General features: G+C 36.0%; 1 long non-coding RNA gene across 1 annotated transcript; it reads right to left on the bottom strand.

The window, feature by feature from the left end:
* Positions 1 to 1,378: 1,378 nt before the first annotated feature.
* On the bottom strand, positions 1,379 to 8,376 carry LOC104003134 (uncharacterized). Its single transcript, XR_001711318.3, has 2 exons — positions 7,803 to 8,376; positions 1,379 to 1,845 (listed from the first exon to the last, which is right to left on the bottom strand). It is a non-coding gene; the product is annotated as an uncharacterized LOC104003134 (long non-coding RNA).
* Positions 8,377 to 10,092: the final 1,716 nt, after the last annotated feature.

Below are 10,092 nucleotides of genomic sequence, written 5' to 3'. Positions count from 1 at the left end.
CCTACGTGTAGAGAGGGTACTTTTTGCTCTGTGTTTCATCATGATGTCAACTTCTTGAGACAGATTCCTGTTGAAGAGTTCTATGGTAAATCAGCTTTGTCTGGGATAGACAGTATCAGCAAAGTACTAAAGTGCTAGAATAGCAAATTAGGAAACCAATGCAGAAACAATTCTCGTCAAGTGTTCCAGTCAGCTTTACCAAAAAAAAATTGATTGTTTTATTCTCTATGTCTGATCCCTATGAATGATTTTTAGACTATAAGGGTTAATGGATGATCCCAATAGTTTTTGTTTTAAAAAATACCATATTTTTGGCCAGGCACAATGAATCACATCTGTAATTCCAGTACTTTGGGAGGCTGAGACAGGAGGGTAACTTAAGGCCAGCAGTTCGAGACCAGCCTGGTCAAGAAAGGGAAATTTCATCTCTACAAAACATTTTAAAAATTAGCCAGGCGGCCTGCACCTGTGGTCCCTGCTACTTGGGAAGCTGAGGCTGGAGAATTGCTTGAGCCCAGGAGTTTAAGGATGCGAAAAAATACTTTGTGTATTTTTTGGCAGCTCTTAACTATTGCAATTTTTTCCTATTACTGAGTTATTCGTGACCTCCATTTTTTGACTAACTAGCTATGTCCTCCAAGAGATGTCTATTTCCTATTTCATTTGATAGGACTCAGATTTTTTAAACACGACCATCTTTGCACCAGATCACCAGGAGTTATAAAGCTTTCAAATCTCTTTAATCATTCCTTGCATAACTTATTTTTTATTTGTGCAATCACGATTTAAGTAATTTCCACAAATATTTCTAAGTATTTATTCCTTATCTACTCGAAAGTGATAAGGTACACTAGAGATAGACGTGAGAACACCTATTCACTCAGCTATCTTATATATAAAGAAAAATAAGAACGTTTCCATTTCCCTCTGACCTATTGATGTTACTTCAGTAATAGGAGAATGTAAATATAGCTTCCTTTTTGGGAATAGTATTAGTAAATTCAAATTAGTATAATTTAGTAACAACAAGGGAACATCTTGATTGGGTTTAGTCAGTTCTGAGTGTTGGCTCTTTAGGTGCCAGTTCATAATATTTTAATATAAAGGAAGACTCAGCTTTGCCTAACCCAATGCAAGACAGTATCCCCATCAGCCTTTGCAGGTCTGCCTCATAGTCAGTGTGGACTTTCTACAAGCAGATCAATTCCTTTGGCTAACTTAGCAAGAGCAGCACAATTTCCTCCACATCAAAATGGTCACATTTCAAAGAGGGGTCAGGAGTATCCGGAGATATCCTCTTACATTTTCTATTCACAGGGTAGCACCAACTCCAATACCTCCTAATAATTAACTAAAGAAATGTAAAAACACGAAAGGATTCAATTCGTTTTGTTTGAGGGCACATTGCAGAGAAGAACACATCATAACGCTGGTCAGTTTGAGCGGGACTGAATATGCAGTGTGAATCCACGTTACAGGAACAGATGCCCAGTGGGAAGAATGCTTAGGAGCTAAAAGGCCCTGAACTATAAAATATTCAATAATGGACTCCGGAAGTGTGTGAAGAATCATACATTAATAAGGATTAAAGTCACTTGAGGTGATTGCATAGAGAGTGCCCATTTTTATATGGATGGAAGTTTTCAAGTAAGTTGAGAAAATACCTAAGAGAACAATTGCAGGAATGTATGCTAAGACTAGGTTTAGCTTTGTAAGAAATTTACAAACTGGACAGGGTGTGGTGGCTCACGTCTGTAATCCCAGCACTTTGGGAGGCCAAGGCAGGTGGATTGCTTGAGCCCGGGAGTTCGAGACCAACTGGGGCAAGACGGCAAAACCTTCTCTCTAGAAAAAAAATACAAAAAATTAGCCAGGTATGGTGGTCATGCACCTGTAGTCCCACCTACTCCAGAGGCTGAGGTGGGAAGATAGATTGAGCCTAGGAGGCTGAGGCTGCAGTTAGGTCGAGAAGGAGCCACTGCACTCCAGCCTGCGCAACAGAGTGAGACTGCCTCAAACAAAACAAAACAAAACAAAACAAAGAAAACAAACAAAAACAAAGAAATGGCCAAACTCTTTTCCATTGTAGCTGTACTATTAGTGTTGTCACCAACCATAAATGAAAGTTCCTGTTCCTCCTAATTTAAGCATTTGGTATTGTCAGTATTTTAGATATGACATTGTAAAATGCATGTATTCATATATTGTTTTTAAATTTTCAATTCCCTAATGACATATGATAGTAATCGTCATTTTATAGGCTTATTTGCAATCTACATATGTTTATTATTAAACTGTCTGATCCTATCTTTTGCCCACTCTTAAATGGTTGTTCGTATTTTTATTGTTTAGTTTTCAGAGTTCTTTGAAGAACATGGTGACTATAGTTAATAACAATGTCACTTGAAAATTGCTGAGAGTAGATTTTAAGTGTCAGTACCACAAATAAGTATAGGAGGTAATACATGTTAATTAACTTGATTTAGCCATTCCACAATGTATACATATTTCAAAACATCATGTTGTACACTATATATGTGCACAATTTTTGTCAATTAAATAAATAATACTTTTTTTAAAAAAAGAATTATTTCCATGTTTTGGACACAATTCCTTTACCAGATATGTGTTTGGCAAATATTTTGTCCTAGTCTATGTCCTTGTCATTCTTTTAACAATGTCTTTCATAGAAAGGAAGATTTTGATTTTAATAAAGTCCAATTTATCAATATTTTCTTTCATGGATCACGCTTGTGATGTTGTATATAAAAAGTCATAAACAAACCCAAAGTCACCTATATTTTCTCCTGTATTCTAGAAATTTTTTTGTCATGTGTTTTACATTTTGATCCATAATCCATTTTGAGTTAATGTTTGTGAAAGATGTAAAATCTGTGCTTAAATTATTTTATTTATTTTTTGCACATGGATATCCAATTAATTCAACACCATTTATTGAAAAGATATCCTTTCCCCATTGAATTGCCTTTGCTCATTTGTCAAAGATCAGTTGACTATATCTGTATGGATCCATTTCCGAGCTCTCTATTCTGTTCTATTGATCTATGTGTCCATTCTTTCACCAATATCATATTGTCTTGATTACTGAAGCTTTATGATAAGCCTCGAGATCAGTCAGTGAATGTCTATAACATAAAATAATGGGCTAATCAACTCTCCTTGGCATATTCCTATGAAGACTTTCATAAGTATCATGGTTTGGAGGTCTTCTGTGGACACTGTAAGCATAAATAATTATCTAAAATAAATATTCAAGATAGTACATCTTAGGAAATAAACTCCTCTTTCAACCCATGTAAGTGAGTTTGTAGAAAAACTACATTTTGCTAGCCTCCTTTTAAGGAAAGTACTGAAAATTCCCAAATGGAGGAAATATAGTGTTCGTATTTATGACACAGAACTAAGAACTGAGTCTTCAAGATAATTCGATAAAATACATTAAACACAAATAAGACTTGGCAGCTCAAACTTTTTTTTGCCTTCTTCTGGGTTAAAGAGTCTCCCTCCTGAAGTAGTAGATACCAATTTTCCTGCAAAGCCCACTTGAACACTTACGAGATGAAGGTAATTGAACATAGCTTACCCCAATGGAGGGTTTGGCGTCAGAGAACAATAGCAAGTTCTAGTACAGCTGGTTGTGGAGCACAGCTTTTTTTCTCTGAAATGTCTCTTGTCTCGCCCTATCCTCCATAATTCCATTCTCCATAATACCTTGGCCCTCAGATCCTCATGTTATGGGGTATGTCAACCACTCCCTAACCAGTTTCTGTCTTCTCCAATTTTTCATTATAAATAACAACTCATTTTCCTTCTATAATAGAAAACTTTGATTTTACTTACCTTTTTCTTATTCCTTTTGGCACTTTGATTTTAGTTACCTTTTTTTTTTTTATCGTAGAAGCCTTTATTTTAAGATGGATTTCAAGTCCTTTAAGTCATTTGATCCAGCTTATCTTTCTCATCTCTTCTCCCATCACGGTGCTAAACGTACTTTATTCTCTAGTTACACAGGACTGTCTTATGTCCACTCAAAACAGTACGAATAACATTCAAATCCCCATGGATTTGTCTTTTTCTAACAATCTACACCCCATTCTTCACTATTAAGATTTATCAAAAAACTTACATCAAGCTCCCTGGTTGGCCCTGTGTTTCCTTAGCGCATTTAGATTAAACGCAATGTGATATTAAAAAACACATATGATGGTGCTTGCTCTTTAACACTTGAGAAAGTTTAATTTTCTTGTCTTATCATATGTGTACTTGTCTGTCTTCCTAGGATGAGACTTATAATGAAGAGTTTAATTTTTTTTCAATTTTGTATTACAAAGATCTAGCATATGAATGAATGAGGAATGAATGAATGAATTTATGAATGAACAAATGCAGTAGTATTGGTAGATTTATTTCTTTTCTCTTTAATTGATGGAACACACCATTAGTGTTTCTCTATTTAGGCAAATACAAATAAAAAATCCCTTATTTCACAAATTGATCATCTGTGCAATGTTTAGGCCACAGACAATGCAGGGTTTCAAGTCTGCCTCTTCCTACAAACAGCAGAAGCAGGAGGAGTTCACATATCTGCGATTCTCCTTCATTGAGCAGATGCTTCAAATGAGAGAATATTTAAAACTTGTTGGTTATAATTTACATCGTATTAGTCCAAATAAAAACATGCATTATCAAAAGAAAAATTAAATGATCATTAAGTTAAATAGCTACTTTGTTATCATTGTGTTTGTTTCAATTTTATCAGTGCAAATAGCAAAAAACATTAATTTGTACAGAAATCAACATATTCATTTTAACCATTATATGTGTATATCTTCAGACTGAAATCATTTAAATAAAAACAATACTATGTGGTGAAGGTTTGCTTTAGATTTAAAAACCACAGAGGACTACAACCTTCTCCTTTTACAGGATGCAGAGACTGAAGTTCAAAGAATAGCTTGTTCAAGGTCGTTCTTGAGCTCTGACCTGCCTGGCTTCAAGAGGGTAAGGCTTTGTGATTCATTCATATGTACATGGGCAAGTAGGAAAGGACATTTATGTGATACTCATCAATGAACACCAGAAACATGTAAGTGAGGTATTATGTGAAGAGAGAGAAATGTGTACCTTTTTGGATGAAATACTAATGAATAGGATTAGACAACTGGGTTTTAGGCTCTGGAATTTTGGCTTAACATCTGAGCAATGATTTAATTTATTGAGGCATTATTTTACTCATCCCTTTTCATTTTTCTCCCATTTGTTCCTCTCTTCCTTCTTGTTGCCCCTGTCTTTTACTATCAAATGCATAGTTCAGGCTCCATCTCCTTTTAGATCTGTCTTGCCCTTTACCCTTGTTAAATTTCTTCTCCCCTCTAATTTTATAGTACATAGAATCTAGAAAACACAAACAGCTCTTAGGTTTATTTAACAAGTATTTACTAATCAATCACTTTGAGCAAGGGTGTTTTAGAGGGACTGTAGAAACCAGTATTCTGTACGGTGAAACAGTATTTTCTAATTGATTCATGTGCTACCTTGGTCTTCTAACTTCCCTTAAGGAAGCATGTATTTTCTGCTGCTACAACACTTAACAGAGGGATAAGTTCAGTTGGAAATCTGATTGATTGATTCTGTCTTCCTTGTCTATAGCCTTTTAAATACTGGTGGTAATTCCATGCATCTCACCATGGAGGCCAATTAAATGTCAGTGATAAATTACACTCTTCTTGATTTTTTTCCCAAAAATAACCCCTCCCCTAATCTCTTGACCTCTGTTCCCTACTCTGGATTTCATTGTCCCTGTGACTTGACTTCATACCGAGCTTTTGACATGTGCTTCTTTTTTTCTCAGTTTGATTTTTAAAAAGGATTCTTCCATTTCTAGCCTTACTGACTGCGTTTTCTCCCCCTGGGTCCTTTATGCTTCCCAGGCCTTCTTACAGATTTATTTCTAAATATTCCATTGTGAGATCCAATCTATAGAATTCCCATTTGGTTAGTTAACCCCTATTGGAAATAGGATTCCACCAACTTCTACACTTACAACCAAAACAGAGAGATCCAGGTATATTTGTGGAGAAAGACCAAGGAATATAAGTGTATGTAAATTCATACTTTTTTTTTTAATCTGGATTTTTCAAGGGGTGATATGATCATCAGAAAGAACCAGAAAAAGATGTATGGGGGGTTCTAGGAAAAGCAGTCTAAATAGACAGTGCATTTGTATAAAGGATTTAGTAGTTAATGTTGAAAATGTGGACTAGAACAAAATTACGGAAGTTTGGTCATTCTTTTTACAGTCTCTAAAAGTAAGAAAAATTTTTTTGTTCCTTAAGGGCCATTTCTATTCCTGTAAGTTCACCAATTATCTTAACATTTCAAGCTGGCTCTTTGGACCTTGAAGAAGAAATTCTAAAGTTTGTGAATAATTTGGAAGGTGGTTTGCTACCTTTTTTTTCTTTTTTAGCTTGTAGGAGGGTGAATGTACTTCTTGCCCTGATTCAGTGTCTTATACTCCTTCCTTGTTTCCGGAACAGTAGTTAATAGCTACAATGCAATCAATATTACTTTACCCTCTATAGAATCTCCCATACAGGCAATATTGCAAACTGCTTTTTTCTTTAAATAATACAGTAACCAAGTTAAATAATAAATAATAGCCCAGAGAGAGGGGAAAAAATGAATGTTGTGTACAAAGGAGGAAAAATCGGCCTTTCTATACTATTTGAAAGGAAGTTAGAAGTTTATGAGGTAGAGGCCCAGGAAGATCATATATCATGGGAATAACTGTTCTCTGTTTCAAGCTTTCTGGGATCTTCCTAATTTTATGAAGGCAGTTTTGAAATGTCACCTCAAGATGATGAGCTTTTCAAGGAATATGAGAATTTGCCACTAAAGTAACATAGTATTACATCATGGAAAAGAAATGGGCCTCAATTTTAACTCTGGATTGAGTATAGAATACAGTTTTGTAAAATATATCAACTAGTATTTAAATGTCTCCTAAATTGCGTGGAAGGCTCTTGTTTGACAAAATGCAATTAACACCAAGCAATGGATCTGATGAATATACTCAAAAATGGTACAGAGAATCAATATTAATATTCTTCCAAACTATGCATAATGATACAAAGCCATGGCCCAGGCTCTTACCTGCTCGGATTGTTCTGTTAGCTTGTTATATCTATGCAATTTTTGTAGTGCAAAACTCTGTTCATCCTTTGGAGTTCAGTTCAAGTGAAGTCTCCTCTGGGATGAAACTCCCAGAGGAATTGCCCTCTCACCCCTAGTTCCCTATCCCCATTCATATTACTTCCATTGAGGACTCTCTCAATAGAGCTTGGTATGATTGCTGTTATTTTATGCTACTTCCACTATTGAAGGCTCACCACTAAATTTCCCAGTTATTTATGCATAATGATTGGTCAATGACCCTTCACCCTAATGAAAAATCAGCCGAAGACAATAGAGTTTAAGTCCAATAAGTGATGAAGAGATACAGCTCTGAGAATGTGAGCAGAAATTTTGACTGCAGGATCTTGCATTTTAAAAGGTAGTATGTTGGTCAAAGGCCATTGAGTGGCTATTGAATACACTCACAGAGGACACATTTCCACCTGTGCCATTGCTGATTAGGAAAAAGTCTATTGTATATTTCTAAATTCTGACTCCTGGATTTATCAAAGGAATTAGTTAAAGAGCTGAGCCATTCAAAAGTATTTCATATCATCTGTGAAACACCTTGGATATAAGTGGAATGAATGTTTTTTTTCTCTTCTTACCCAAGACGGACCATCTAGAGTCTTTCATCACCCTCATATTGTCTTTTCCATTCAGGTTAAAATCTAAAAGAAAAAAGAAAAAAAAGCCCAACATTCAGAATCCCCAAGATGCATACGTAAATCCTAATAGAAAATGCTCAGTTCAAGGTAAATATAATTTAGCCATTAAAATTGGATTCTCAATTTCAGGGTATTTTTTTAGGAGGGATTTATGGTATATTTGGCTTAGCCAGAGAGAGAATGTGTTTACTCCTGATGAGATGTAGGTAAAGAAATGAACAATTTATTTTTCTCATGCATATCGGCACTTAAGTTTGTTTTCATTTCAAAGAAAAAATGAACTTTCCCCACTCAATTTTAAGCTCATAGAGGTAAAGAATATGCCATATTTAACTTGTATTTTCAAGGTCTAGGACAGAGAATATCACATAGTAAGGAGGGACTATGTTAAGAAAAAATGAATAAATGGAGTACATAACTCCAGACCTCAATTGACTATGTTACTTACCTCAAAGATTTCTGGGAGCAAAAAAAAAACAAACAAACAAACAAAAAAAGAGGGCCCACAATATCTAACTCATTCTTCCCTACTGGTCCCAATCCTCTTCTCATTGTGCACAATGTCCCATCTTTGAGTAAGCACAGGAGAAGGACAAGCACCAAGAAAGCTGCATGCAAAATGTGGAGGCTCAATCTATTTTATTTTTATTTATTCATTTACTTATTTTTGAGATGGAGTCTCACTCTGTCGCCCAGGCTGGAGTGCAGTGGCACGATCTTGGCTCACTGCAACCTCTGCCTCCCGGGTTCAAGCAAGTCTCCTGCCTCAGTGTCCCAAGTAGCTGGGAATACAGGTGCATGCCACCACGCCTGGCTAATTTTTGTATTTTTAGTAGAGACGGGGTTTCATCATGTTGGCCAGGCTGGTCTCGAACTCCTGACCTTGTGATCCACCCTCCTCATCCTCCCAAAGTGCTGGGTCACCAGTGAGTTAGCTGCACACAAGAAGCAATCAGACAGTTAGTACCTCTTAATGATCACATTAGATGTAAGAGACTCCAAGAGCTCCAAGCACTCAGAATAGGGAAATATCATGCAGGCTATAGGGGCAGGTAAAGCAGTGGGTTTCATTTAAGCTGGGATCTACTCCAGTGTCACTCCTTTTTTAGCTCTGTAACCTTGTTTGCTAATCAAAGCACTCCAAGTCTCCTTTTTCTCATCCATGAAAGCAAAAGCACAATACTTGCCGGGCTAAGTGTCTAAGGTTGTGTGGAGATCGCTGAGTTAGATTATCTAAAAGTAATTTGAAAATCATAAGCACTAGCAAGGATGTAAATGATTATTACCAGTTGAGAAGGCTTCAAGGAGAATCTATGTGGTTTTAATATGAAGAAAGAAAAGGGTGGGCCTGCATTGAAAGCACAGAGGAAACATCTGAGCAAACCTCTGGGATACAAATAAATCTCCGCATGTGCAGAATTTAAGAGTAAGGTGTTCTAATAGGTGCTGAGGTGGAAGATGTGGGGATCGTGAAATTTATGGGGGATCTTGATTTGCTTTTGTTTTTTTTTTAATTCATCTGCTCTCCCAACCCCTCCACTGTAAATCTGTCAATGAAAGGCAACTGTGTCAGAGATACAGAGGGTCAGTTTCTGTCCCATTGGTTAGAACATGGGCTCACTATTACTTAGTAAAGCAATTGTTCTGAATCCTTTATCTGGCCTGTTATTCAATCTAGCTGTATTCGGAAAAAGAAATGCAGAAGAGAAATAGTGGATTTTTCATCCTTGAATGGGTGTTTTGTCAAAGGCCCAAATATATAGCAGAACTGTTATAATGATTTTCCAAATCCACTCTAGGATTTTCCATTAGTATTCATTTTCTCTTCACATAAATGGCTACCAACTCAAATAGAAAGGGTTGAAAAAGTCTCCCTCAAATGAAAAATTCTGCGTGAAGCCTGAACATACAACCTTTCGTAATTTATTTTAGAAAAGAGGGAGGAAAGCTACAAAGTTTATATATAAACATGTATGATTATATACATATATCAATTTGCATGAAAGAGAGGTTTCTCTGTGGCACAATGACAGCTAGTATATTCTAAAATAACTTTAGTTTGCCATTAATAAGGGACTAGAAAGAAGAATATGTGTGTTCATGAGTGTCCATGCGTGTCTCTAAATATGTATGAGTGTTGGGGGCAGGGAGGCAAATAATGAAACAAAAGAAGTAGTATCAGTTTCTGAATTCTAGTGATTTTTAGAAAGTAGATTAAATGCCTTTAAGA

The sequence above is a fragment of the Pan troglodytes genome, chromosome 17 (genome assembly GCF_028858775.2).
Source record: "Pan troglodytes isolate AG18354 chromosome 17, NHGRI_mPanTro3-v2.0_pri, whole genome shotgun sequence".
NCBI classification, from domain to species: Eukaryota; Metazoa; Chordata; class Mammalia; order Primates; family Hominidae; genus Pan; species Pan troglodytes.
The sequence above is the reverse complement of the archived record's forward strand: the minus strand, read 5'-3'. Positions and strand labels throughout refer to the sequence as shown.